This window comes from Myotis daubentonii, chromosome 9 (genome assembly GCF_963259705.1).
Source record: "Myotis daubentonii chromosome 9, mMyoDau2.1, whole genome shotgun sequence".
In the NCBI taxonomy this organism is placed as follows: domain Eukaryota; kingdom Metazoa; phylum Chordata; class Mammalia; order Chiroptera; family Vespertilionidae; genus Myotis; species Myotis daubentonii.
The window spans coordinates 83,118,204-83,144,597 of record NC_081848.1 but is presented as its reverse complement, the minus strand read 5'-3'; the positions used below and the strand labels follow the sequence as shown (position 1 = coordinate 83,144,597).

At 59.2% G+C, this 26,394-nt stretch overlaps 1 protein-coding gene across 1 annotated transcript in view; it reads right to left on the bottom strand.

Annotated features, from left to right (window-relative positions):
* Positions 1-26,394, bottom strand: part of MTA2 (metastasis associated 1 family member 2) — a 109,709-nt gene that overhangs the window by 14,038 nt on the left and 69,277 nt on the right. The gene's annotated exons all lie outside the window — the stretch shown is intronic.

Here is a 26,394-nt window from a genome sequence, read left to right as displayed (position 1 = left end):
AGCGTCTCCCCCGTGGACGGCCCCCCCACACCCCTACGCTTTCCCCCCTCCCCCCCGTCGCCTGCAGAGCCTCCTGAGGGCCTCACCATGGCCCCTGCCCTCACACCAGCCACTGCCTCAGGCAGCTGATGGCTGCCTGCCCTGGACAGCATGGCACCTCCTCCTGGGCCCCGCTCCTCCTGGGCGCCCCCACTGGGGCCGACGCCCACTCTGACTTTTCTCACCCTTGTGGCCCCCAAGCCCCCTCATGCCTGGCTCCCTCCTTCTCTGCTTTCCCTTGTCTGCTCCCCATCTTGGCCTGGGAACCACGGCTCCTGGACAGACATGCCCTAAGCTGACCAGTGCACACACTGTCCCTCCACGCCCTCCCGCTTGAGCCCTTAGCCTTGACCCACCCCCCTGAGCAGTACTTGCCAAAACCAGCCATGGCCCACCTGGCGCCTCTGTCACCATCCCCCTCACCTGCCCCTCCTGCCTCAGCCCCACGGCTCCCCGACTCCCCCAGCCCCCCATCCATGTCAGCTCAGCCCTCAAAGCCCGAGCCAGGCCCCAGCCGGCTTGGCTCAGTGGATAGAGCGTTGGCCCACAGACTGAAGGGTCCCAGGTTCGAATCCTAGCCAAGGGCATGTGCCTGGGTTGCAGGCTCCATCCCAGCCCTGGTCCACATGTATGCAGGAGGCAGCCAATTGATGTGTCTCTCTCACATCAAAGTTTCTCTCTCTCCTCCCCCCACCCCCCTTCACTCTCTAAAACTCAATGGAAAAATATCCTCAGGTGAGGATTAAAAAAAAAAAGCCTGAGCCAGGGCCAGGACGGCGTTTCCCTCCCCCTCCTCCCTCCCCCGTCCCCCTCCTGGAATCTCCCGCAGTGGCCCAGGCCCCTCCCGCAGGCTTGCCAGGGGCCCTTGTTTAAAATGCTGTGACAGTGAGATTGGCCAGACACAAAAGCACACACTACAGAGTCCCACTGGGAGGAGGGGCTGGAGGAGCCACATTCAGAGACAGAACAGAGCACGGCGGTGCCGGGGCAGGGAGGGGGTTAGTGTTTAAGGGGGACAGAGGTTCGGTTTGGGAAGATGGCAAAGTCCCGGAGAGGGCGGTGCTGAGGTTGTACAACAACGTGACTGTGCTGAATGCCACGGAAATGGGCACCGAACGTGGCTAAGCTGGCAGGTTTCCTATCATGTATATTCTATCACAAGGAAAAGCAATGCGCCGCCCTGGTGTGGCTCAGTGGTTGAGCGTTGACCTAGGAACCAGGAGGTCATGGCTGGGTTCCTGGTCAGGGCACACGCCCGGGTTGCGGGCTCCATCCCCAGTAGGGGGCGTGCAGGAGGCAGCCATCCGTGATTTTCTCCCTCTCCCTTCCTCTCTGAAATCAATAAAAATACACTAGCCCTCGCTGGTGTGGCTCAGTGGATGGAGCGTCAGCCTGTGGACTGAAAGGTCCTGGGTTCGATGCCGGTCAAGAGCACATGCCCAGGTTGTGGGCTCCCTCCCCAGTAGGGGGCGTGCAGGAGGCAGCCGATCCATGATCCTCTCTCATCATGGATGTTTCTCTCCTCTCTCCCTCTCCCTTCCTCTCTGAAGTCAATAAAAATACAGTGGGGCCTTGACTTACGAGTGTCCCCACTAGCGAGTTTTTTGTGATACCAGCTGTCTCTCGGCCGATTTTTTGCATTGAGTTGATAGAGTAATTTGAGTTAACGAGCTCGGTCTCAGAACGAATTAAACTCATAAGTCAAGGCCCCACTGTATATTGAAATAACACTAATAACACTGCGACAAAATCGAAACCCTGGGAGCAGTGCAGGGGCACCCCCCCTACCCCCTCCGCCCCCCCCTACCCCCACCCCCGTCCCCGCCATGGCTCTTAGGCTCCGGCGTGAGGACCGGGCGCTACTGCCTCTCGGCCGTGGAGCCTCGCCCAGTCCCGCGTCCTCCCCTGGACAGACACGGCTCCTCCTCGCACAGTACCTGCCCCTCGCGCGGGTGACACAGCATGAGGAACAGACAGTGCGGGTGGTAGCTGCTCAGCGAAAGGGCCTTCCGTCCTTCCGTCCTTCCGTCCTTCCGTCCTTCCATCCTTCCGTCCGCCACAAACAGCGCTGGGCAGCCCCAGGCCCCGTGGCCCCGCAGGGTGAGCCCCGCACCTGGAGCCTGCAGACGCAGGAGGCTCCGGCCTCTGAGGGGCTGGGCGCCACCTGGCCAGGGGGAGGCAGAGCTCAGAGGCGAAGTCCCAGGAACATCGGGAACTTGGTAGGGGTCCCTCCCCCCCTGGACGGAGGGGGGGCAGGCGGCTCAGTTGGTTGGAGGGTCGTCCACACACCGAAAGGTTTCGGGTTCCACCCCCAGGTGCGCATGTACGGGAGGCACCCGATAGATCTTTCTCTCTTTCTCTCTCTCTCTCCCCCTTCCTCTCTCTCTTAAACACACACACACACACACACACACACACACAAACCCATATCCTCAGGTAAGGGATTAAAATAAAAGGGGAGACCTAGCCGGTTTGGCTCCGCGGACAGAGCGTCCGCACACCACCTGAAAGGTCTCGGATTCGATTCCGGTCAAGGGCAGGTGCCTCGGTGACCGGCTCCATCCCTGGCCCTGGTCAGGGCTCGTGAGGGAGGCACCCAATCAGCGTATCTCTCACACTGATGCTTCTCTCTCTGTCCCTCCCTCCCTTCCACTCTCTCTTTTAAAAAGTATAAAAACTAAAAGGAGATCCCAACTCAGTGGAGGGTCAAGGCTTTCTTGGGCGGCGGGAGGGTTGCACCAAATCCTGAAGGATAATGGCCCGGGGAGGGGGGAGGGGGGAGGGGGGAGGGGGGGGGCAGGCCATTCCCGGCCAAAGGAATGGCACGTGCAAAGGCCCGGGGGCCTCGGTGCTTTTGAGAAGGAGCAGGAAGGGTGGTGGGGCTGGGGGTGCCCACCAGCGTTAACGGGAAGCCTGGGCAGATGGTTCTCTCAGAGCCTCGGCCTCCCGAGGCCCCGCATCATCTCCTCCAGCTGCCTCTGCTCCCGGAATGTTCCCTGAAGAACAAAGCGCCCGTGCTCCTTATCGGCTCGCCCGCCCACCGCCGCCTGTGGCTCCTGGGGGGCCTCCCCTCCCACCGCCTCGCCCAGGGCCCAGGCGGCGTGATCAGCACACACACACATTCCATTCTCCATAGCTGGAGGGGGCGGGGGGCGGGGGTAGCCCAGCAGGAGCCCAGCACGGAGTTATCTGCTGGGCCTGCTGGCGGGTGTAACCATTTTCTAGACCTCAGGAGCGCCCTGACGGGAAGGCGCGAGTCTCCTTCCCGCCCCCTTTTCCTTTTCCCGCATTAACCACCTGCCATGTTTACAAAAGAGGAACATGCCCGTCCGACCGGTGTGGCTGAGCGACCATCCATGAGCCAGGGGGTCCGGATGGGTTCCCCGTCAGGGCACCTGCCCGGGTGCGGGCTCCATGCCCATGTGGGGGAGCAGGAGGCAGCCGAGCAGTGATTCTCGTCATTGATGCGTCTGTCTCTCTCTCCCTCTCCCTTCCTCCCTCTAAAACCAATTTAAAAACTTTTTTCCCCCCAGAAAAGAGGAGCGGTACGCCCAGCACAAAAAGCACTCAGACGGTACCTCCGGGGCCGGCACACGCGCCTCACTAAGTCCGCAGTTAGATTACAAAGCGCCCGCTTGGCGCTCACTGCGATCAGATCGCCGGACGCGTGTTTAGTAGCTTTGTTGTCTCAAGGAGATCGATTGCGCGAGTGGCTGGAGGTCTGTAAGGCGGTGGCTGCATAGATGCCCTGAATGGCCGGGGAGGCCCACATTCTTGTCTCGGTACCAGGAGGGTTGGAAGGCCGCCCGGCTGCTCCCGACCCTTTTCTTGGGGTGTCTCCCTCAGCGGCCGGCCGGCCATGCCTGCACAGAGGAGGACACCTGGCCTCCACCCCCCCCGCCCCCCCCCCCCGCCAACACCCCTCCCCTCCTCGCTGTGCTGTGCACTTTCTGGAACCAGCTCTCCAAGTGGGTGATCAGCCCTGTGTGCAACCCTGGCCTTTTCCCTGTTTGGAGTGAAATTATTCTTGAAAGTGTTCCAACGTGGCTTTAGGGAATAGTCCCGTCTCAGCGGCTTTCCACTCCAGTAGAAAGGATGGCAAGCTTGGCCGTGCCAGGGAGCGAGCGCGAGTCCCCGGGTCGAGGAAGGGAAGACGCAGGTGCCCCCCGGGCTTGGCTCTGCACTGAAGGGCCTCACCCCCTCTCCCCTCACGTCCAGCAAGACAGGGAGGACTTGGGAGGCCTAGCCCAGACCCGGCTCCCCCTGCCTGTGCCCACGGGGGGGAGCAGGCTGGACCCAGGGGCCAGCTGTCCTCCGTTCCCCTCGGTGGCTAACGCTTCGGGGGCGGGAGAAAATGACGCTTAAGGGGGAAAGCAGTCGCTGATGGTGACAGAGGTGATGCTAGGTACCAGCCAGCGTGGGGTTCGCAGAGGAGACCTGACCCCTCTCGGGGGCCCTGAACGCGCAGCCCTGACCTCTGTCCCCGGACAGAGCCTTCCTTCCTGGCTCTGCTATGCAAGGAATTCTACAAGCAGTAAAAAAGGGGGGTGGGTCCCACTGGATTTGCTGCGTTCCGGTCTGACCCCGTGGGGTGCGGCACAGAGGGACTCCTTGCGCAGCCAGGCCAGCCGGGCAGCAGAGCCAGGCCTCGGGAACCAACGCGCTCCTCCTCCCAGAGCGCTCAGGGGCCGCCCCGCGAGCAGCCAGCTGACCTGTCACCGTGAGGTCACTTGGGGGAGAAGGAAGGTGTTATGGGCCGAATTGCGTGCCCCCCACACCCCGCCCCCAAATTCACACGGAGAAGGGCCAGCTCCAGAACCTCCTAGTGTGAGCGCATCTGACGACGGGTCTTTAGAGAAGTGACTAAGTTACGGTGAGGTCAGGATGGCCTGTCCAAGGCGATGACCTTCCAGGTGCAGGCTGACCCCTCTGCCTAGATGCTAAGACCTTTCACTGTCTGTCCCCACCCTCCTGCCCCACCACCTTCCCGCTGCCCGCCGGTGCCTCCTCTCCGCACGAGACGTCAATGCCATCTTCCCTGCCGGCGTCCGCCATGCCCACTCCCCCGCTGGGCCACCGAGCAGACCGTCCTCATGCTGTAGGGCGTCTCATTCTTCAAGGCTCAGCTCAAGTGTCACCACCAAGCCTCCACGGACGCCCTGGGAAGGGCGCAGAGCCAGCCGGCCGGGATTCCGGTCCTGGCTTTGCCCTTGTCAGCTCTCTGTGACTGCGGGCAAATTTCTTCACCTGCATTTTCCTCCGCCGTAAAACGGGGATGTGATTTCCCCGGCTTCCCAGGTCATCACGAGGCGTCACTGAGTTAAGTCACAGAACGTGTGTGTGCTGTGCCTGACGCATAGAGGAGGCTTGATCGGGGTCAGTCCTTATTTTCATTTGTACAATTGCCTCCCCGTCCCCACCCTCTTCAGTGCTCTCTGAACATCAATCAGCAATGGCTTATTCGTGAACGGAAAACACGCCTCGTCCCTCCCGGGAGCACTACGCCCCTAAGAAACCTGGCAGGGACAAGGCGGGGACAAGTTACAAGAGACATTAACCCACGAAAATGCCCGGGAAGGGTCCTGGCACTCCGCCATCCATGCATTTGAAAACCACAAAGCCGGCCTTGGAAAGACCTGGTTTTCACATTGAGTAGCGCTGTCTGGGGGGGGGCCTGATCAGAGGCAGGGACCTCAGCCGGCATCTGCTCCTCCTGAAACTGAACAGCCCCCGAGTTACAGGACACCCCCCAAGGCCAGGGCCCAAGACGGGCTCGTATCCGGTGGGCTGAGTCCCTGAGGCTGGGCAGGCCTTCAGGTCTCCCACCCAGACCCTGAGGCTCATGGATTCGTCAGTCATGGCTCCAAACAACACAGATGTCACGCGATACTCGCCGCCCCCAGGTCTCCGTTTCTCGTTTCTCCGGGTTTGTGGCACCGGAGGACGGTAACAGAACCGAGCTCTGAAATCCCGCACGGCGCACTCACCCGGCCAGAGCAAAGACACGCGGCCAGGGCACGCTGCGAGTCTGATGGTCAGCGACACCAGCCACAGCACTCCACAAGCTCAGCGCAAACCCCATCAGGCCCCCAAGGGCGTTCTTCCCAGAAACAGATCGATCACCAAATTCGCATGGAACCCCAGAACACCCCAAAGGGCCACAGCAACCCAAAGACAGAACACGGCTGGAGGCATCGCACTTCCCGGCTGCAAATTCCGTCATGAGGCTATGGCACCCAAAACGGCATGGCACCCGCATAAAAACGGACGCGCGCCTCAGTGGAGAAGGGAACGGAGAGCCCGGAAATAAACCCGTGCGGATGGTGAGTCACCTCGCGATGAAGAAGCCAGGAGCTCACCACGGGGAGAGAGCGGACTCTTCAGCCAGGGAGGTGCGAGTCCCCCTCGCCCCGCGCACAGCGCAGCGCAGCGCTGGAGAGTCGGAGGAGGGCGCAGAGCCGCACGCTAACCGGTCTGTGCCTGATGCCGGGGCCTCCTGGCTGCGAGGTGCCCGAGCTAAGGATGGACACAGCAAGGTGTGCCCCCACCTGGGTTCAAGTCCCAGCTCTGACGGGCACTTCTGGGCTAGGTGCCTGACTTCTGTGAAGCTTTTACTTGCGGCTCATAATAACCATTTCATGCACTTGCTGGCCCAGTTTAAACGGGCGAGGGCCAGAGACCCCAGCTTAAACAACAAGAGTGAAAGGCCATCGCTTCAGCTGCCCACGGGAACCAAGAATGCCATACAGCCCTAGCTGGTCTGGCTCAGTGGATGGAGCGTCGGCCTGCGGACTGAAGGGTCCCGGGTTCCATTCCGGTCAAGGGCACAGGCCCGGGTTACGGGCTCGATCCCCAGTGTGGGGCGTGCAGGAGGCAGCCGATCGGTGCTTCTCTCCCATCATTGATGTTTCTATCTCTCTCTCTCCCTCTCCTTCCTCTCTGAAATCAATAAAAGTAAAAATATTTGGGGAATAAAAAGAATGCCACACCCATAATGCAAACAGCACGCTGGCACCACTTGGGTGGCACCTGGCTGTACGGCAGCCAGCAAAACACCAAGAATTAATTTAGTTTCCTTTCTTTTTTGTCCTTGGATTGTCACCGAAATGTGAAAACAAAAGTGTGAACCGTGTAGACTCCCTGAGCCCCTGCGGAGACACCCACAGAGCCGGTCGGAGGAACGGGGCGCCCGGCACGCCCCTTAGAAGGGCTGCTGAGTTTAGGGTAAGTCCTTGCAGCAATCGGGGCGTTTGCAGGCATCTCGGAGGCTAACGGGAGCCGCCAACACTGACCCGCCATTTCCCTTCGTTCGGGAGCCGCCCTGAGCCGGAAAGGGGGTGCTGGGCCTCGTGCCTCTACACAGCAGGCGGAGGCAGAGGAGCCTCCCAGCACCCCCCGCCCGTTCACTCATTCACAGGGACTAACTGAGCACCTACTTCCTGGCCCTGCCAGGAAACCACGCCAAGGCCCTGACGTGCTGAGGCTTACGCTGCAGGGAGGAAGAAGGAAGAGAACAAAGCGGGGATCAGCTGTCAGAGCGATAAGTCAACGGGTAGAAGGACGGACGTGCCTGAGGTCAGGGGCCGCGGGCTTGCTCCTCTACGTCAGGGGTCAGCGAAGGCCTCCGGTGAAGTGACCATGAGGGCGAAGGGCTTGTCGAGGGAAGAACATTCCGGGCATAGTTCGCCGCAGACGCAGAGGCCCGAGGGGGAACAGCAAGGAGACGGGTCAGGAGAGCGGCAGGCCTTTGCAGCACCTGCGCTTCTCCTGGAGGAGGCGGGGCGAGGGGGTCGTGAGTGAGGAAGGACCCTGTCCGACTCGTGTGGCTGCGCTGGGAGGAGACCAGAGGGTGACCAGTTAGGAAACCGGTCGCGGTCCAGACAGAGAGGGCGAGCCCGGGGCTGGGCAGTGGTGGTGGGGATGGGAGATGTGACCAGACTCAGAAGAGGAGCCGATGGGAGGCGCTAACGGCCTGAATGTCAGGCGGAAAGGAATGCGAGGGGTCCAGGGTGATGCGGACATTTCAGCCTGAACCACCCGGGGGTAGAAAGGACATCTCCGGAGAGGACGTGTGTGGGAGCCCCTGGGGGTGGGGGGCTTAAAGGGAGAGGCGTGTGCATAGTTACTTGCGGAAAGGAAACACCAGGATAGAGGTGGGGTGCTGGGGAGAGAAGGGGTGACTGCAGACGTGAGACAAGGGGATGCACAGAGCCCCTGGAGGAGGGTGCTGGCACTGGGGGGCCCGCGGGGTGGAGGGGGAAGCAGCTGATGGGTTCCAATCCCCCGCGACAGGCGGTCAGTCTGCCCCAGTTGCCCCTTCCCTGCAGGCTCAGGGCGGCTTTCAAAACCCCCAGCGAGGCCGCATTCTGTGGGGTCTCCTGAGTGCCGAGTGGTTGCAGCTACCTCAAGAAAAAGGCTGACAGTCGGGCAGGCCCAACACACAGAGATGCCCAGGCAGAGCCCTGGGCTCCCTGCCACCCAGGATTCCACACCCGTAGCTCCCCCTTCCCCTCGGCTCGCCCTGCACCCGGGCGTCTCCCCTCTGGGAGACCAGAGCAGGCGCTGCCCTAAATGCTGGTGGGTTTCCAGCCAGAAGTGGAGGCCGAGGCTTTCACGCTTGCTCGGCCTCCGGTCCCGCCCCGCCCCGCCCTGAGCCCCGAGAACAGAGGCGCCCCGTGAGCAGGAAATGTTCCAGGCCGCCCGTACAAAGGACCCCTTGAGGCTCCTTCTGATGGAGTCAAAAGGTCCCCAGAGTGAGAGCGTTTTGTACCGGCTCCGAAAAGCGGGGAGAGAAAGGACTTGAATGCGAGGCCCTGGAGAGGGGGCGGGCCCTGGTCCCCAGCCAGCTCTCCGCAGCGTGACTTCCACGGCCCGGGAAGGCAGGGTCACATGCCGCGGCTCCTTATCTCTGGTGGAGGGGACCGCTGTCCCCATGAGGCCATCATCCCTGCATCCCCGCCGCCTCCTCTCACCTGCTTTGGGAGCGGAGACAGACGCTGCCCGGGCGTGGCCGGGGGAGGCCCCGTCGGGTCGGTTCTGGTCTTCGCGGTCCAGTGCTGACGGCCGGGGCGGGTTCTATCAACAAGGACGTGGATCATTAGTGGTAACTCAACAAGTCACCCCGCCGGCTAACATTCTCAAATGCCCCGTGTGGGTCTATGATAACCCAGAGGCCCCACCTGCACCCCGCACTGGCCCGGCCCGGCCCACTCCACCCCGGCCGGCCGCTCTGCTGGTAGATAAGAGTCCGGAGAAGTGGGCGGCGTAGCTGGAAGACACCCCGCGAGAGCAAACCGACCACCGGACGCTCAGAGGAGACACCACCATCCCAGCTTCCTCGGGTCAGCAGATGCGTCCCGGGCCGGGGTGGGGCGGAGGGGGGGCGGTGGCAGTTGGCCGAGGCAGAAGGAAGATGAGGCTCAATTCCACCCCGAGGAGCAGCGCCTCCCAGGGAGAATGTGCGGGGGGGGGGGGGGGGGCTGGGCATTGCTGTGCACTGAGCTCCCCTCTGCCCGGCCCTGAGCTGGGTGCCAGGGGCTGTGGCGAGCCGGCATACTCAGCCCCACGCTGGGCGCCTTATGTGCCGCGCCAGCTCAGCCAGGTTCAGTGACCCTGAGAGGGGGCGGTGAAGGATGGAGAAAAGACAGACAAGAGAAGAAAGCTGGGTCTGGGTCTGGGTGGGACGCCGCCCTCTCTGGTGGAGAGACAACGCCACGGAGTATGAGCCGTGTCTTTATTTTACAGCAGATGCCACGAGGCAAAGTCAGGGCGTGGCCAAGATGGTCACAACATTCTCGTGGGTTTCCATCCTACTCAACTACATGCACCTGAACGCTATCAAGCCCACATCACTCAGCCACGTCGGGCCGCGTGTTTGGACCACAGGTTCAAGCTCACAACTGCAGCTGTTGGCTGTCACTGTGCTGGGAGGGCCCTGCCCTCCAGCTGGGACCTGCACGTGGCTTTGCCGTGAGAGGACCGTGCCCTCTCATCAGCCCGAGGCTTGAACCTGCCCAGACACTGCAGCCGCTCTCCCCAGGGGCAGGCGTGGTCAATAGCGTGAGCTCCCCTGGGCCTTCCTGAAGCCTCATTGGGGGTCCCCACCCGCACCATCTCGGAGTAGGCATCCCATCAGGAAGGAAAGCCCCCCCCCCCCCCGCCCAGCACGGGACTCCTGGCCAAACCAGGATTGTCCGACAGCGCCATGGACACGGTTCGTGGAGCACGTGGTGCTCTCGATGGCCTCCACGGCTTACTTTCCCATGTTTGCTCGAGGTGCATAGCATCGCAAGAAGTGGCGGTTCCCGGAAGACAGGAACTTGGAGGCTGATGAACAGAGAAGTCTGGATCTTCAACTTGAACCTGTGAATTGTCTTATCCGCGCTCCCTTCTGACACACCGTCTACCTTCCCGGGCCCAAGCTTGCAGAGGGGTGCTGGGGCCGCCTCAGTGTTTCCTCAGCCATAAGGAACAAGCAAGCCCTTCATGAGTCCTCCCTAAGGGCTGGGCCATGGGCTAGTCACCCTGGCACCCTGTTCGGAGAGCCTGGCACAGCATCCCAGTGCTCCGGAAATGCTGTGGCTTGGGCAGATGACCAGGGAGGGAGGGAGGGAGGGAGGGAAGGAAGGAAGGAAGGAAGGAAGGAAGGAAGGAAGGAAGGAAGGAAGGAAGGAAGGAAGGAAGGGAGGGAGGGGAACTCTGCCATTTGAGAGCCTGTGGGAAGAGAGGAGCCAGGAAAGAGGGCAAAGCCATCCTAACCACACAGACATTAAGACAAACAGCCTGGCCATTGTGGCTCATGGGTTGATGTCAACCTATGAACCAGGAGGTGACGGTTCGATTCCCAGTCAGAGCACATGCCCGGGTTGTGGCTTGATCCCCAGTAGGGGATGTGCAGGAGGCAGTCGATCCATGATTCTCTCATCATTGATGTTTCTCTCTCTCTCCCTCTCCCTTCCTCTCTGAAATCAATAAAAATATTTTTAAAAAGACAAGATCTCAGTAAGCCAGTGGGGGAGAGGGCTTCCAGGAGGGAAGGCGCAGCACCAAGTGCCCAGACACTCCCTGGGCAGAATAAAGGAGCAGTGGGCGGGCCCTGGAGTGATGGGAGACCAGGAAGAGGCTGTGGACCCATCCCAGCGAGGAGGGGAGGGGATGGGGGGATGCGGGGTGGGGGGGAGATACACTTCCCCTGAAGGACACTTGCAGGCCTTTAGCAGCCAGCGGCGTGAAAACGTCCAAGGCTGGTTGAAAGCCCACACAGATTCGTCCCATCCCACCGACCCCTCCAAGCCCACAGCTGACCAAACGCCCCAGCAGGCGGGCCGCGTTGTGAGTGACTTCACAGAAGCACTCTCGCCTTTTCCGGGAAGGACTTGGCTGCATAACTAAGCGCTCGAACACTCGCCCTTCTCTTCCCATGGGCTCGTTGTTCAATTACAAAATGAAACTCAAAATAATTCTGAGTAACCGCAGAAGAAAGGAATGTTTCTTTCGCTCAGAACGGACTGAATAACAGCGGCGCGCGCATCAGCACTCCGCCTGCGCCCAGCAGCTCCACGTGAACGTTAACTCCTTAGGGCAGCGGTTCTCAGCCTTCCGGCCCTTACATACGGCTCCTCATGGGGTGGCCCAACCATAGAATTATTTCCGTGGCTGCTCCATCACTGTCATGTTGCTGCTGTGATGAATCGTCATGTAAACATCTGATATGCAGGATGGTCTTGGGCGGCCCCTGTGAAAGGGTCGTTCGACCGCCAGAGGGGTCGCGACCCACAGGTTGAGAGCAGCGCGGAAGGGAGCTGCTGCTACTGCTCCGCTTCCGGCCAGAAAACGCTAAGCTTAGCTCGGAGGGTTCAGGGTTCGAGTCACTCGCCCAAGAGGAACAGCCAGGAAGTGGCAGCGAGGAACTGGCACCCAGGCTGCCAGGCTCACGAACCCACGCTCAAAACTGGCCAACCCCCCACTCATGTTTTGCCGCATCTGTTAGGAAATACGAAGACAAAAGTCCACGCCAGAGTCACCAGAATGCCCCAAACAAGAAGTTATCCGAAGGAAGGATGGCCCGCGGCCGCGGGTGCCGTTCCTCGCCGTGTCCTGCGGGGCAGCGTGGGGGCTTCAGAAACGACAGTGTTCGTACTGGACCCGGCACCAGGTCCGGCAGCAGCTGGGCACTGAATTCGGCTTCAGTGCACTTCAGAACACGGAACAACCACATCGTCAAGCAAAGGGTTTTCTGGTGCAAATATGGTACCTGATCCCGACGCGAAATGAACCTGAACCCATCAGAACAAGCCGCGCTGTCTTACAACCCTGTGCTCATTCCCCGGGGCCCTCCAAGACCCAGGCTCTTTCTCATGGGGGGGGTGGGGGGGGGAGTAAATTGAAAACCAATACCGTGCAATCTTATGTAAGGTTCCCTGTAACCCAGCAAACTGTAGATGTCTGTGTTCATACATAGCTATGTCCAAAGGCACAGAGCACAGTCCCCAGGGTGCAGGCCCAGATGACGGATGGCAGGCGTTACGCGAAGGAGGAGTGGCCAACTGAGTGTGAGACAAGGAGAATTCTCCTGTTGTTTCAGTTCTTTACAAAAATGAACGGCTATGTGGTGTCATGAAAAAGTCAGTCCTTGGGAATGTCAGTCCTAACGATGTCCACCTGCCCAGTCGAGTGCTGGGAGTATCTTACCCACTGTGGTTATTTCAGCAGGAGGAGGCGTGCTCAGCAACTACTTATTGAGCACCTACCATGGGCCAGCCATTGTTCTAGACCAGGGGTCCTCAAACCACGGCCCGCGGGCCACATGCAAATACAAATATTGTATTTGTTCCTGTTTTGTTTTTTTACTTCAAAATAAGATATGTGCAGTGTGCATAGGAATTTGTTCATAGTTTTTTTTTAAACTATAGTCCGGCCCTCTAACCGTCTGAGGGACAGTGAACTGGCCCCCTGTTTAAAAAGTTTGAGGACCCCTGTTCTAGACTTTAGAGAAATATTAAAAATATCTGCCTTCAGCCCTGAGCGGTGTTGCTCAGTGGTTGGAGCATCAGCCTGTGCACCAAAAGGTCACGAGTTCAAGTCCCAGTCAAGGGCAAATGTGTCTCTCTCACATCAACGTTTCTCTCTCCCCCTTCCTTCCCTCCCTCCCTTTCACTCTCTCTGAAAAGCAATGGAAGAACAAACTCAGGTGAGGATTAACCAAAAAACAAATCCTATATAATAATACCCTAATATGCAAATCGACCAAAGGGCGGAATGACCAGTCGCTATGACGCACACTGACCACCAGGGGGGCAGATGCTCAATGCAGGAGCTGCCCCCTGGTGGTCAGCGTGCTTCCACAGGGGGCGTCGCTCAGCCAGAAGCCGGCTCTCCGCAGCAGTGCTAAGGATGTTCGACTAACAGCTTAGGCCTGCTCCAAGTGGGCCTAAGCCATCAGTCAGACATCCCCTGAGGGGTCCTGGACTGCGAGAGGGGGCAGGCCGGGCTGAGGGACCACCCCCTCCAGTGCACAAATTTTCGTGCACCGGGCCTCTAGTATATATATCATCTGCCTTCATGGAGTTTTAACCCAGGGGCGTTTATGTCATCATCCCCTTTGCGGGAGGGCCCTCTGGGAGTGTCAGGGGTTGGTACATATGCCCAGTGGCAGGGGCGTGACCGAGATGGGCTCTGGGCCTCTCTTCTCACCAACAATGAAATTGCAGACAACCTTGACCAGGGAGAGAGGAAAAGGTGGGAGTGGATTAAGGGTTTAGTGCAAGCGCACGGCCCCTGGCTGGCCCCTCACTAAACTCTCCGTCTGCTCCAACCAGCTGCACAAGTTGGGGTGCCTGCAGTTGGACAGCTCCGGAGCCACTCCCAGGCCCCGCGGAGGGAGTGAGAGCCAAGTGCGGAAGCGGGAGGGTGCGGCCAAGCAGGCCTGGCTTAGGGGATCCCGGCTCCCTCCCCCGGGCTATTGGCACAGCCCCCTTCCCAAAGGGGCCGCGGGATGGAGGACGGTGCAAGGACAGCGAGCGAGTGGCACGGGAATGGAGAGGCGAGGAGCCGAGTAGAAGCTGGCCGTGCCCCACCTCGGGCCAAAGAGGGGAGGACAGAACCCTCACCAGCCACCTGCACCAGGGCAAGGCCAGCGGAGAGCCTGGGGTCCCCGGCCCTCACTGCCCCTCCCCCGCATCCCCTGTCCCCCGCACCGGGCCACCTGGCTTCCAGCTCCACTGCCTGTCTACGCTGAACAGACTGGGGACAGGGCAGGGGAGGTGACTCCTGAGGGCCCAGCCTGGAAAAGGGGAGGTGAGACTAGACAGCTTCCGGTGAGTAGCATTTCGCACGCAGACATGCGGCCATTCCTTGTGCCGTGCACCTAAGCGTGACACAAGCTTCTACGGCCATGAAATCTCCGTAAAACTGGAGAAACGCAGAGTGGCTCTGAGTCTGAGGTTTAAGCAGAAGATGAAACGGACACTTGAAAGGGAGAAGGTTAAGGGAATCCCAGACCCAAGTGCATTTACAGAAGGACAGCAAGGAGTGGGCCTGTGGCACACAAAGGCATGACTCACTCGCCGTGAGCCTGCAGGCACCCTTGACAAGCCAGCAGCGGAGCGGTTTCAGGCTGGGCGGCCTCTCCCGGGGCCTTCAAACCACAGGTCACGGGCACCGGGCGGCCCCACCTGAGCCGGGCCAGCCTGCTTCCCTCCCTTGTCGGTTCACACGGGTGCTGGACGGCCGGGGCCGCCTGATTGGCCCAGAGACTCCTGTTTGCTCAGGACGCCCGGCTTTGCTCACCGTCAGGGTCAGGTTGGAACCTGTTCCTCCCCGACCTACCTAGACCTTCCTACGTGCCGTCGCTCAGAAAGCCGGCGGAGAGCACGCGGGGCGTGGTGCGGGCTCCCAGGGCTCAGGGCGTCCACGTGGGCTTGGAAGCGCCCCGCCGGCTGACTGGCCTGCAGGTCCCTCTGAAGACCCACCTGCACTGCCTTCCTTTCCACAATGAGGAGACGCCCTGGGAGGCTCCTGACCCGCCACTGCCACTGCCACTGGCCCAGGCGATCGTTCTGCGGACCAGGCGCCAGCACAGCCTCCTGCGCCAGCTGCCGCCTGAACGACTCTGCGAGGGGCTGGGAATGACACTTCCCTCTTGAAAACCACTGTGAACTTCACAAATGCCCGCATCACAAGCACACAGTCCCCTGCCCACTTCCCCACGAGGGCTCTTTTCTTAAAATATGTGTTTTTATTGATTTTTAGAGAGAGGAAGGGAGAGGGAGAGATAGAAACATCGATGACAGAGGGGAGCATCATCGATCGGCTGCCTCCTGCATGGCCCCCCCCCCGCCCCCCCGGCAACCCTGGCATGTGCCCTGACCGGGGAATCGAACTGGCAACCTCTTGGTTCCTGGATCGTAGCTCAACTATTGAGCCACACCGGCCGGGCCCCCTAGGACGCTGATGGCGAACCTATGACACGCGTGTCAGAGGTGACAAGCGAACTCATTTTTGGGGGTTGATTTTTCTTTGTTAAATGGCATTTAAATATATAAAATAAATATCAAAAATATAAGTCTTGCCCTCACCGGTTTGGCTCAGTGGATAGAGCGTCGGCCTCGGGACTGTAAGGTCCCAGGTTCGATTCCGGTCAAGGGCATGTGCCTTGGTTGTGCGCACATCCCCAGTGGGGGGTGTGCAGGAGGCAGCTGATCAATGTTTCTAACTCTCTATCCCTCTCCCTTCCTCTCTATAAAAAAATCAATAAAATATATTTAAAATATATATATATATATGTCTTTGTTTTACTCTGGCTGCAAATATCAAAAAATTTCTCTCTGTGACCGGCACCAGAGTTAAGTCAGGGTTTTTCAGAACGCTGACACGCCGAGCTCAGAAGGCTCGCCATCCCTGCTCTAGGAGATGTCCGATCTCAATGCCTCAACATCTACTTTCCGGAAGGACTTTGCCGCACCCGAGACACCCACATTCACCGAACCCGCCTCGCTGACCCCCAGGAGGCTTGGAAACGCTCTGAGAGGCGGGCTGTGGCGGCCTGGCCGGGCCGGAGGGCGCAAACGCTGCCCGCTCACACGGCAGCACCTCACAGCCAGTGCCTCCCAGCAAAGCACAGCGGGCTTCTCTCGTTCTGCGGCGGTCGGCCCTGGTGGTGGAGCCACTTCCCCGCATCAGTCCCCGCAGGCCAGCCCCAGCGCGCTTCGGGCGGAAAACATAAAAATGGTAAAAATGTCACTAGGAAGGAAGGGAGGGGAGGGGGGAAGATAGCGACAACAAGTGAAGGCACTTGTTGTTTTAGTCTTAATAAAACAAAGCCGGGGCCCGGCACGCAGAATCTCATCAGAAACGTGCACTTTTATTGATTTCCGAGAGGAAGGGAGAGGGAGAGGGAGAAACATCAGTGATGAGAGAGAATCATGGATCAGCTGCCTCCTTCACGTCCCCTACTGGGGACCGAGCCACCACCCGGGCATGTGCCCTGACCGGGAATTGAACCCGGGACCCTTCAGGCCGCAGGCCGACGCTCTATCCACTGAGCCACACCGGCTAGGGCAGAAAGATGAATTTTTTAATTAGTAAAAGTTAAAGTGATCCGTCGGGAGCAGAATCATGAAAAGTCACGTTCCCCAGGGTCAAGCAACAAGTGACACTTCCAACGTGAGTCGCGGCTTTGAGATCAAACGGGCCAGGTTTGGGGAACCCCCTCCTCCTCCACCCCCACTTCCTTCCCCTCCCGCTCCTCGGCTTCCATTCTGGGCCGTCACATTTCAGCTGCCATTCGGGACCCCACCCTCCGGGAGCAGCTGGTTCGCAAACCTTGACAATAGCCTATTAGGGAGCCAGCTCTGGGGTGTGTGTGTGTGTGTGTGTGTGTGTGTGTGTGTGTTTGGGGGGGTTGTTTGTGGGATTTTGTTGTTGTTGTGTTTAATCCTCACCTAAGGATTTTTTTTTGTAAATATATTTTATTGATTTTTTACAGAGAGGAAGGGAGAGGGATAGAGAGTTAGAAACATCGGTGAGAGAGAAACATCGATCAGCTGCCTCCTGCACACCTCCTACTGGAAATGTACCCGCAACCAAGGTACATGCCCTTGACCAGAATCGAACCCGGGACCTTTCAGTCTGCAGGCCGACGCTCTATCCACTGAGCCAAACCGGTCAGGGCACCCAAGGATTTTTTCCCATTGATTTTTAGAGAGAGTGGAAGGGAGGGGGAGATGAGAGAAACATCGATATGAGAGAGACACATTTATTGGTTGCTTTGCCACAGGGACCCAGGATGGAACCTGCAACCGGAGGTCAACGTACCCTTCACCGAAATCCAACCCACAACCCTTTCTGTCAGAGGGCCAACGCTCTAACCACTGACCCACACCGGCTAAGGCGGTTTTGTTTGTTTTTATTTATTTTTAGACAAATCTAGATTAATGCCTTGGGAAACCAGGGAAATACACAGTAATGGACAAGAGGAAGATGGGAGGACATGGCGCTAAGGGGAAGGGTATGAGTGACAAGACGGTGCTAGGAGGGCTTCCTGGTTCCTGCCGTTTGCTGTGTGCCGTGTGCCTGGCACTGTGCTGGAGGCATGCTGGGGAACAAGCCGGCCACACCCCCCTCCCTCCCAGAGCTGCTGACTGTCTGATGGCAGAGGCAGACAGACAAGCAACCGGTCGCTGACAATCTAATATGAGCAGGTGCTGAGAGCAGGGAAACGCAGAGCAACATGAGCACACGGACGGACGGACGGATGGACAGACGGACAGTGGGGGGCCTGGGGGTGGGAGGTCAGGGAAGAAGGAAACGCTCCCTAAGCTGAGACCCAGAGGAGGAGGGGGAAGCCCGCTTAGAAAGCCAGGGGCTGGAGAGGGCGGAGTGGGCAAGAGCGGAGGGGCCAGGCCGGCCTGCGTGTGGGGCTGCCCTGGCCTGAGTCCTCAGCTGGAGGGTCCTCGGGGGACGGGTGAGCACCCCCCTCCCCGCCCCGGGCCTGCTCAGAGTCCTGCCAATTCCTTTCCTTCTCTGGGCAACCCTCCCCGCGGTGCAGCTGTCTCCATAAGCATTCCTGTCCAGCTTGTCCCCCTTTTCCCTTTTTTTTAATGTCGAGAGAGAGAGAGAGAGAGAGAGAGAGAGAGAGAGAGAGAGAGAGATGCTGTTTCACATCTGATGCATCATTAGCTGAGTCTCGCATGTGCCCCGACCGGGGATCGAACCTGCTCCCTTGGTGTGTGGGGACGACGCTCTAACCAACTGAGCTGCCCCAATGCCCACGAACACAGAACAACGGAGCTCGCAGTCCGTGTGGAGTCGAGTGAGCAGGGGGCACGCCCGCTCCGTGTTTTTTCCTGTGCTTATTTCTGCCGCCAGAACAGCCCTCCCAGCGCTCCTCCGTGATGACGTAACAAGAACACGGCCAGCAAACTCGGGCGGAGACACGGGATCCGAACGCTTCCCCTTTAGAAACTGTAGAACCCTGACAACCGGCGCTGGCAGGACGCACGCAGGCCTCCCCTCGGCGAGCCGGCCAGGGCTGGCTCACCCTCCCTCGGCCAGCACCCTATCTATCCAAGGTGTTCATTTCCTTCTGATAAACAGTACCGTGTAATTTCCCATTTTTAGGAACAGTAATTACTTCAAACAAAGGGCAGTTAACAAAAACAGTACTTACTAGCGGAGGGAGTGGTGATTCTCCCTGTGAGGACAGCAGCTCAGTTAAAAAAATAATAATTTTTTTTAAGAAAGCCCTTGGCTTAAAGCATTCATTTGTCTCTTCGATAGGATTCAAGAGACAAGTAATATGTGGGAAAAGGAGGTGTTCAAATGGAGAGAGGAGAGCAAGGCCTCCCGGACCAGCTGTGACCCCTGATGTGCCTGGCCGAGCGTGCGCACACCTGACGTGCCCCCCACCCACAAGCACATTCCTAGAATTTATTTTCTCGGGATTTGGACAATCCACGCTGGCTGCCTCCACTCTCTCACTTGACCTCCCTAATCTGCCTGAAGGGCCCACTTGAAATGTAAGTTGTGAACCGAACTCACACTCTTCCAAGGAGAAAATGCCCATCACTGTCCTGCCAGCTCACATTCCAGCCGCCCCGCGCCACGGGAGGTGGTGGCGGGCGCCCTGGAGGAGAGGGAAGGCCCGGGTAAAACGCAAAACCCAGGCCGCTGGACACTGGCTGGAAAAGCCAGACATGACCTCAGACCTAAAGCACCCCCCCTCACCGGGGCCTGAGTGGGGACCTAAGACAGGCAGGGGTCCCGGGCCTGCCCCTGCCCCAGCCCAGGGAGCAGCAGCTGGGCATCGGGTCCAGGTCCGGGGGCAGGGAGGGGCCGGGGTGCAAGGGGTGCAACCACCCATGCCGCTTGCGACACTTTGCTAAAAGGCTCTCCTGTCCCAAAATACGCACAGGGGCCGCCCACATAACCGCAAGGAGGCCAGGGGCCCTTCTTTAAATGTAAGTCACCCCAGTGTTAACACCTGCGGCGCTGGCCCCCCAGCACAGCAGTGCCAAGCTGTCTGCGCTCAGTACAGAGCTGAGATGGAGAGGATCTGGGTTAAGAGACAAGCAGGTGTCCCAGCACTGCTAGGGGCTCGGGGACCCCCAGGGTTAGGGGGCTCCCTTCCACCCGCCTCGCCTAGGAAATGGGAACTTGGCCCCGAGCAACTTCACCACGGCCTCCCGAGTCCCCCTTCCCCCGTTCCCCAGCCTCTAGGCCAGCGGTTCTCAACCTGTGGGTCGCGACCCCTCTGGGGGGTCAAACGACCCTTTCACAGGGGTCGCCTAAGACCCTCAGAAAAAACATATAAATTACATGTTGTTTTTGTGATTCATCACTATGCTTTAATGATGTTCAATTTGTAACAATGAAATTGGGGGTCACCACAACGTGAGGAACTGTATTAAAGGGTCGCGGCGTTAGGAAGGTTGAGAACCACTGCCTCTGGGCCCCACTTCCCGCCCCGCCCCGCCTCACCCCGGCCACGGCAGCCCAGAGGCGGCTAAAAAATCTGCCTGGCAACGGGTCACGGGACCAAAGTGTGCCCTGGCGATTGGCAGTTCGGACAAACGGGGCGTGGCGTCAGCTACTGGGGGGACTCTGCTCCTCCACCCCCTCCCTTCCCTCCCTCCCCGCTCCCTCCTGCTCCTCCCGGACCGGGGGTCTCTGGGCGGCCCCAGGATGGGCGGGGCGCGCATCAGTGTGTCCTCTGGTTTCTGGCTGGACAGGGAACTTGACGTTGCACGCACACTGCTTCCCTTAGGATGTAAGTTCATTTGGAGCCCAGGGGACTCTCAGAGATGGGGAGCGGCGGTCAAGTCCCCCAAGGCCACTGGGCGCTGTCCCTGCTCGCTGTGGGCCCTCTCCTCCCTCCTTCCCTCTCCTCCCTCCTTCCCTCTCCACGCCCTTGGCCCTTGCACGTCTGCAGCCGCTCCCTCCAAACTCCCCCTCTCCTCATCCCCCCGCCCCCCCCCCCCCGCCTCCTCCCCTCCGGCCCCCCAGCCTCGCCGCACCCGCCTCGGCCTCATCCTGGGCTCGCTCTTCTGTTTGCTCCATTGATTCCTTCTCCCCTCGCGTCCCGGAATGAAGAGCCAGAGATCCGAGCCGGTGGAGGCCGGTTCCTTCTCCGGGGCCGGGGGCCGGTGGGGGGGCCGGGTAGGAGAGTCCCCTCCTGCTCACCTGGCTGATTCTAGCAGGTTCTAAAAAGCCGGAATTGGCCTCAGCCTGGAGCCAAGCAGGGCTGGCAGGGACACCCCAGGGAGAAAAGGGGGCACACATGTTGAGAGCGGCTCCAGCGTTTGGGCAGGTTCAAGCCTGGGCCTAATGAGAGGGCACGACCCTCTCGTGGCAAAACCAGGTGCAAGTCCCAGCACAGTTACAGCCAAAGGCTGTGGTTGTGAGCTTGACCTCATGGTCTGAACCTGTGGTCCCAGGAGGCCGCGTGATGCGGGCTTGATAGAGTTCAGGTGCGTGTAATGGAGTCGATTCGAACCCCGAGAGAGAGAACGTTGTAAACATCTTGACCCGCCCTTACTCTGCCTCGTGGAATCTGCTATAAAATACAGACTCGGCTCGCAGGCCGGGGCGCTGGCTCTCTAATCCAGTGGTCCTCAACCTTCTGGGCCTTTAAATACAGTTCCTCATGTTGTGACCCCACCATAAAATTATTTCCGTGGCTACTCCATCACTGTCATGTTGCTACTGTGATGAATCGTCATGTAAATATCTGATATGCAGGATGGCCTTAGGCGACCCCTGGGAAAGGGTCGTTCGACCGCCAGAGGGGTCGCGACCCACAGGTTGAGAACCGCCGCAGGGCCGTGTCCCAGCCAGCCCCAGCTGTATTCTCTCGTCTGTCTTCTGTAATCCTTCACCAGTGCCCGCAGCGTCACCCATGGCCGTGCTGGGGCGGCACAACATGTAATACTTTCAACAATAAAGATTTAAAAGAGAGAGAGACTCCGTCCACAGTTGGGAACAACTGAGTTCTGCCCGAAATTCCTCCCTGGAGTCCCCATCACATTCCCCAAGCTCACTGTCCCCCAGAAAGGGGGCCCCAGCTGGCCAGGGGGCTTCCAGCTGCCGGGATGGGCCAGGGACCGGGTGGGGCTCATTATAATGCAAATGCTCTCATCGCCTTTCTCCCTTATTTATCCTAGTTCTGGAGGCCCTCACTCTGGAGGGAAGAGACCCAGGGTGACACTGGCCAGAGGGACAGGCCGCCGCTGAGAAGGCTGACCCGGGGCCAAGGGTTCACGGTGCTCGGGACCTCGAGCCTCCCCGCCCCCTTGGGCAAACTGGTAAGAGCCTCTCCTTTAACTTTCTGGACTGGACCGGAACCAGCCAGGCTGCCCGGAGTCTGAGTTACATTCTCGGTGGTCTGTGCTTGCTCCCCCCACCCCAGCCTCCCCACCCCCCTCACTTGCACCCTCTCCGCCTGCAGCGCCCTCCCCGGGCTCCCCTCCACACCTGGACACAGCACCCACTGCGATTAGCGGTCTCCCCGGAAGCTGCCAGCGAGGCAGAGGGCAGAGAGCGGCGTCTCCATCCCGGCCAGACCCAGTGCGAATCCTGCACCTGCCGCTTACTAGCCGTGTGGCCCTGAGCATCTTGCCTGACTTCTCTGAGCCTCTGTTTCTTTGTGAGAAAAACAAGACGCTCCTCACGGGGTCCTGTAGAAAGTCACACACACGAAGCACATACAGTCCTCACGCGAAGTAAGCGCCCGCGGGTAACAGCGAACACTGACAGTCCTTCCTATGCGCTGAGCACATTGTGTGTGTTCGCTTACGTCGCCCTGGCCACACAGCTCTGAGACAGGTACAAATCACCCCTGCTTTCTAGATAAGGAAACTGAGGCACAGAGCGGTCCGGTAACTTGCCCAGGACCCCGCAGCGAGGAGGCGGCGGAACTGAGAGCTGTCAGTACGCCTCGTACCGTTCCCCTACTGCTGGGTAGGCTGGCTGAGGAACGAGGCTTTGAAAACTCCTGGCTATTTCTGGGATCTTGTTGAAAGGTCAAGGCCTGCAAATTTCAAAAGACATCTTCCATTTCCTAAAACCTCCTCAGAAAAACATTCCCAGCTTCCTCGGGGAAAACAGCAATGGCATCATGGGAAAGGAAACACAAAGAAAGTAACTTATTTTTTTAAACCAGAAGGCTCGGGTTGACCCCGGCGGAGTCATCTCTTCCCAGCTGTTGGTGAAGGCCCAGCACTGGCTTCACTTCTCCCGTCCTCACCTTCCTGGCCCTTCTGGCCGGGGCAGAGCTGAGAACCCCTGTGAGATCTGCAAAACATACAGCCCTGTGTGGGCGAGAATGCCCCGTCCAAACAGAAGGTCTTTTCATTCTTGGTTTTGTTTGTTAATCCTCACCCGAGGATATTTTTCCATTGATTTTTAGAGAGAGTGGAAGGGAGAGGGAGAGACGGAGAGAAACATGGATGTGAGAGAAACACATCGATTGGTTGCCTCCTGCACTCACCCTGACCCGGGCCCAGGGAACCTGCAACCAACCAAGCTCCGTGCCCTGGACCGGGATGGAACCCGGGACCCTTCAGTCCATGGGCCGCTCTGTCCACGGAGCCAAACCGGCTAGGGCAGGTCTTTTCATTCTTAACCCTTCCCACCCCTCAGCCTCACGGCTGGGAAGGCTTCCCATCCAGGCCAGGCCTCGGGCTGAGAGCGCTCCCCACTCCCCATGCGCTGCGCCCTGGCAGCCTGTGCTGGGAGCGGCAGCCTCTGGGAGCCCTGTGCCTGGGGAGGGACCCGCGGGCTGGTAAACAGCACGTGGCGCGCCTGGCCTGTGGCAAGCATTCATGCCCCGAATTCTTTGTCCTCGTGAGGAGAGACAGAGGGCTGCTCTGTGCAGCGACGCCCAGAGCCAGGACGCAGGACGCCACTTCCCAAACTCCCCCTCCCGCCACGGAGCGCGCCAGGCCGGGCAGGCCCGCATGCCCCCGCCCCGTTAAAGTGTGCTTGCGAAAGAAACTTGCCCAAACTTGGACTTCTTTCTTGAAAATGTGGGTTTGCTTGTTAATTCCAAAGGGAAAGCAGGGCGCTGGTACCATGGAGACACTGGCCCGTCTCCTTAGCCCAGGGTCCAGAGGAGGGCCCATCCCGTGGTGTTCCTGCCCCCAAAATGCAGCACCTGAATCTGACCACGAGGAAACATCGGACACGCCCAGCCTGAGAGCCCTCGTCAAACCCACGGGCCCCATCGGCGTCCCAAAGGACAGCCAAATGCTGAGGAACCACAGGGGCCACGACACCTGTCATGTGGGATCGTGGACGTGGGCTGAAGCCTAAGGAGGGAAGGCATTGCCCTCAGGAAATGATGGGCCCGTCAGTGAAGTTTACGTGGACCTGTAGGTTAATAATAATCCCTCCCGGGTAAGTTTTCTGAATTTGGTCATTGTAAGCTGGTTCTACAAGAGGCGTCCTACCTGCTAACGTGTTCTAAAGGGTCATGGTGTCTGCAATTCGCTCTCAAATGATTCGGCAAAAATAACAATTATAACATCTAGAGAGGGGGGGGGGTAAAACAAACAAGGTGTGTGGATAAGCATTGTCTATTCTTGCAACCTCTCTGTCGGTTTGAATTCAAAATAAAGACCCATAACAAGAAAACAAAGCCCTAGCCAACTTGGCTCAGTGGCTAGAACGGCGGCCTGTGGACTGAAGGGTCCCGGGTTCGATTCCGGTCAAGGGCACATGCCGGGTTGCGGGCTCGATCCCCAGTAGGGGACGTGCAGGAGGCAGCCGATCCATGATTCTCATCATTGAGGTTTCTCTCTCTCTCTCCTTCTCCCTTCCTCTCTGATATTAATAAAAATTAAAAAAATAAAGAACACGAACATCTGTGACATGCTTAGCTGCATCTCCCAGATGCTATTCATGTCACAGCGACCGTGCGACACCAGAGAGCAAAGGTGGGACTCTGATGACGTCTCTCACACACACACACACACACACACACACACACGTGCGAACACATGCACATGCACACGCACACATGTGTGTGCACTGGCCACATGCAAAGCCCCGGAGGGTGCTGAGCTCTTGCTTGGGCCAGTGGAGCCCACACCGGGCCCGCAATGCAGCCGCTGCTCAGCACACCTGGTCCCGCTTACCCCCCACAGGGAAGTCGGCTGGGCTACATTCTAATCACGTCTTGCTTTTGACCGGGGCAGCCCCATGCACCTCCTTAACCAGCCTGGCTCCTGGAAGGACCGTAGGCTATTGGAACGGCCATGCCTTATCCATGTCACAAAGGGGGAAACTGAGGCCCAGAAGGGTCTTGATTTGCCCACGGTCATTCTAACCCAGCGGTTCTCAACCTGTGGGTCGCGACCCCTTTGGCAGTCGAATGACCCTTTCACAGGGGTCGCCTAAGACCATCCCGCATATCAGATATTTACATGACGATTCATAACAGTAGCAACATGACAGTGATGAAGTAGCAACGAAAATAATTTTGTGGTTGGGTCACCACATGAGGAACTGCATTTAAAGGGCCAGAAGGTTGAGAACCAACCCCACCGACTCCCAGGCTGGTACTGTTTTTGGGGTTCTGTCCTGGGAACCTTGGAGCGTCTTCCAGGCCTTTTGGCTTTTTGCAAAAATCAAGAGGGAGGTTTTTGTTTCCCCAAGAAAATGCTTTTTTAATGCACAGGTGACGTTGGGAGCAGTCCCAGAAAGAGGGAACCACAAGAGGGAACCCGCCTCAGGCTCAGGCTGGGCTCCCCGGACCCCTCAGGCCCAGGGCAGCACCCCCTTCCGTGGCCAGCTGTGCCCTGCCCGCTCCCCCGGGGCTGAACTGTCTTCAGCCGGGATTCCAGCCCCTGCAGGGACCCTGACGGACACAGGAATGAGTCTGGGTTGATGAAAAATATTTACTACTGCTTGTGAGCACGCGATGCATTCCAAAATAATTCCCTTTCCCAGTGTCCCCTGAGCCACACGCTTCCCACGCAGGCGCCCCGGCAGGCTGCAGCCCGCTGCCCGCTCCTCTCCAGGCAGCACCCGCCTTCCCAGGCCCCGGCGCGGCTCCCACCGGACTGGGGCCTCCGACACCGCAGCACTGCGGGGACTAACGTGGCCCATCCCCCTGGGGGCTGAGGGCAGGGTGGGTGGCCATGGTGTCAGGAGGAGCAGGAGAGGGGCGATGAGAGTGGGCAGGCAGCCAGCAGGGACCGCCACCACGGCCTCTGCAGCCCCTGGCGCCCCGCCAGGTGCCCCTCCTGGAACAGCCCCTGCAGGACGGAGGGTCCTGCCCGGAGGCACTGCCTCACCAAACGCTCCTCCCGTTTGAGTGGCCAGTGGCCGGTTTCCTCTTCCATCTTACTCACCAGCCCTGACTGTCCCCGCCAGTGAGATCTGGTCTTGGGAGGCAGGGCCCCATCCCCGTCCTCACCACCCCACAGAAGCATGTTCCCACCTTCCCAGGGCCCGGAGCATTGGTGGCTCACACCCACCATACCCCTTGGTCTGTGGAGGATGCCGAGACCCAGGGGCTCGAGCAATACTAGCTTATATGGCCCCTTCTGCAAGCTTAAAAAACCACATTTAATTGGTAACTTACGGGACAGCCTGGGTAGTTCTGCCCAGGGGCTCTCTCCAGTGCCCCGTGGGCATCCCTGGCTGTGTACGCAAATGCACTCCACAGTCACCCACTCATCCCACCCTCCCGACCCCACAGAGCGGTCAGCTTCAGAACGGAGGGTCAGGAGCTGGGCCTGTGGCTGAGTGACAGAAGCGCCCTGGGAGGTGCCAGGCCCATCGGGACAGAAGGCAGCGGTGGAGGCGTGCGCCAGAGGTGTGTGTGTGTGGCCTCCGGTACGCGTGTGCCCTCAC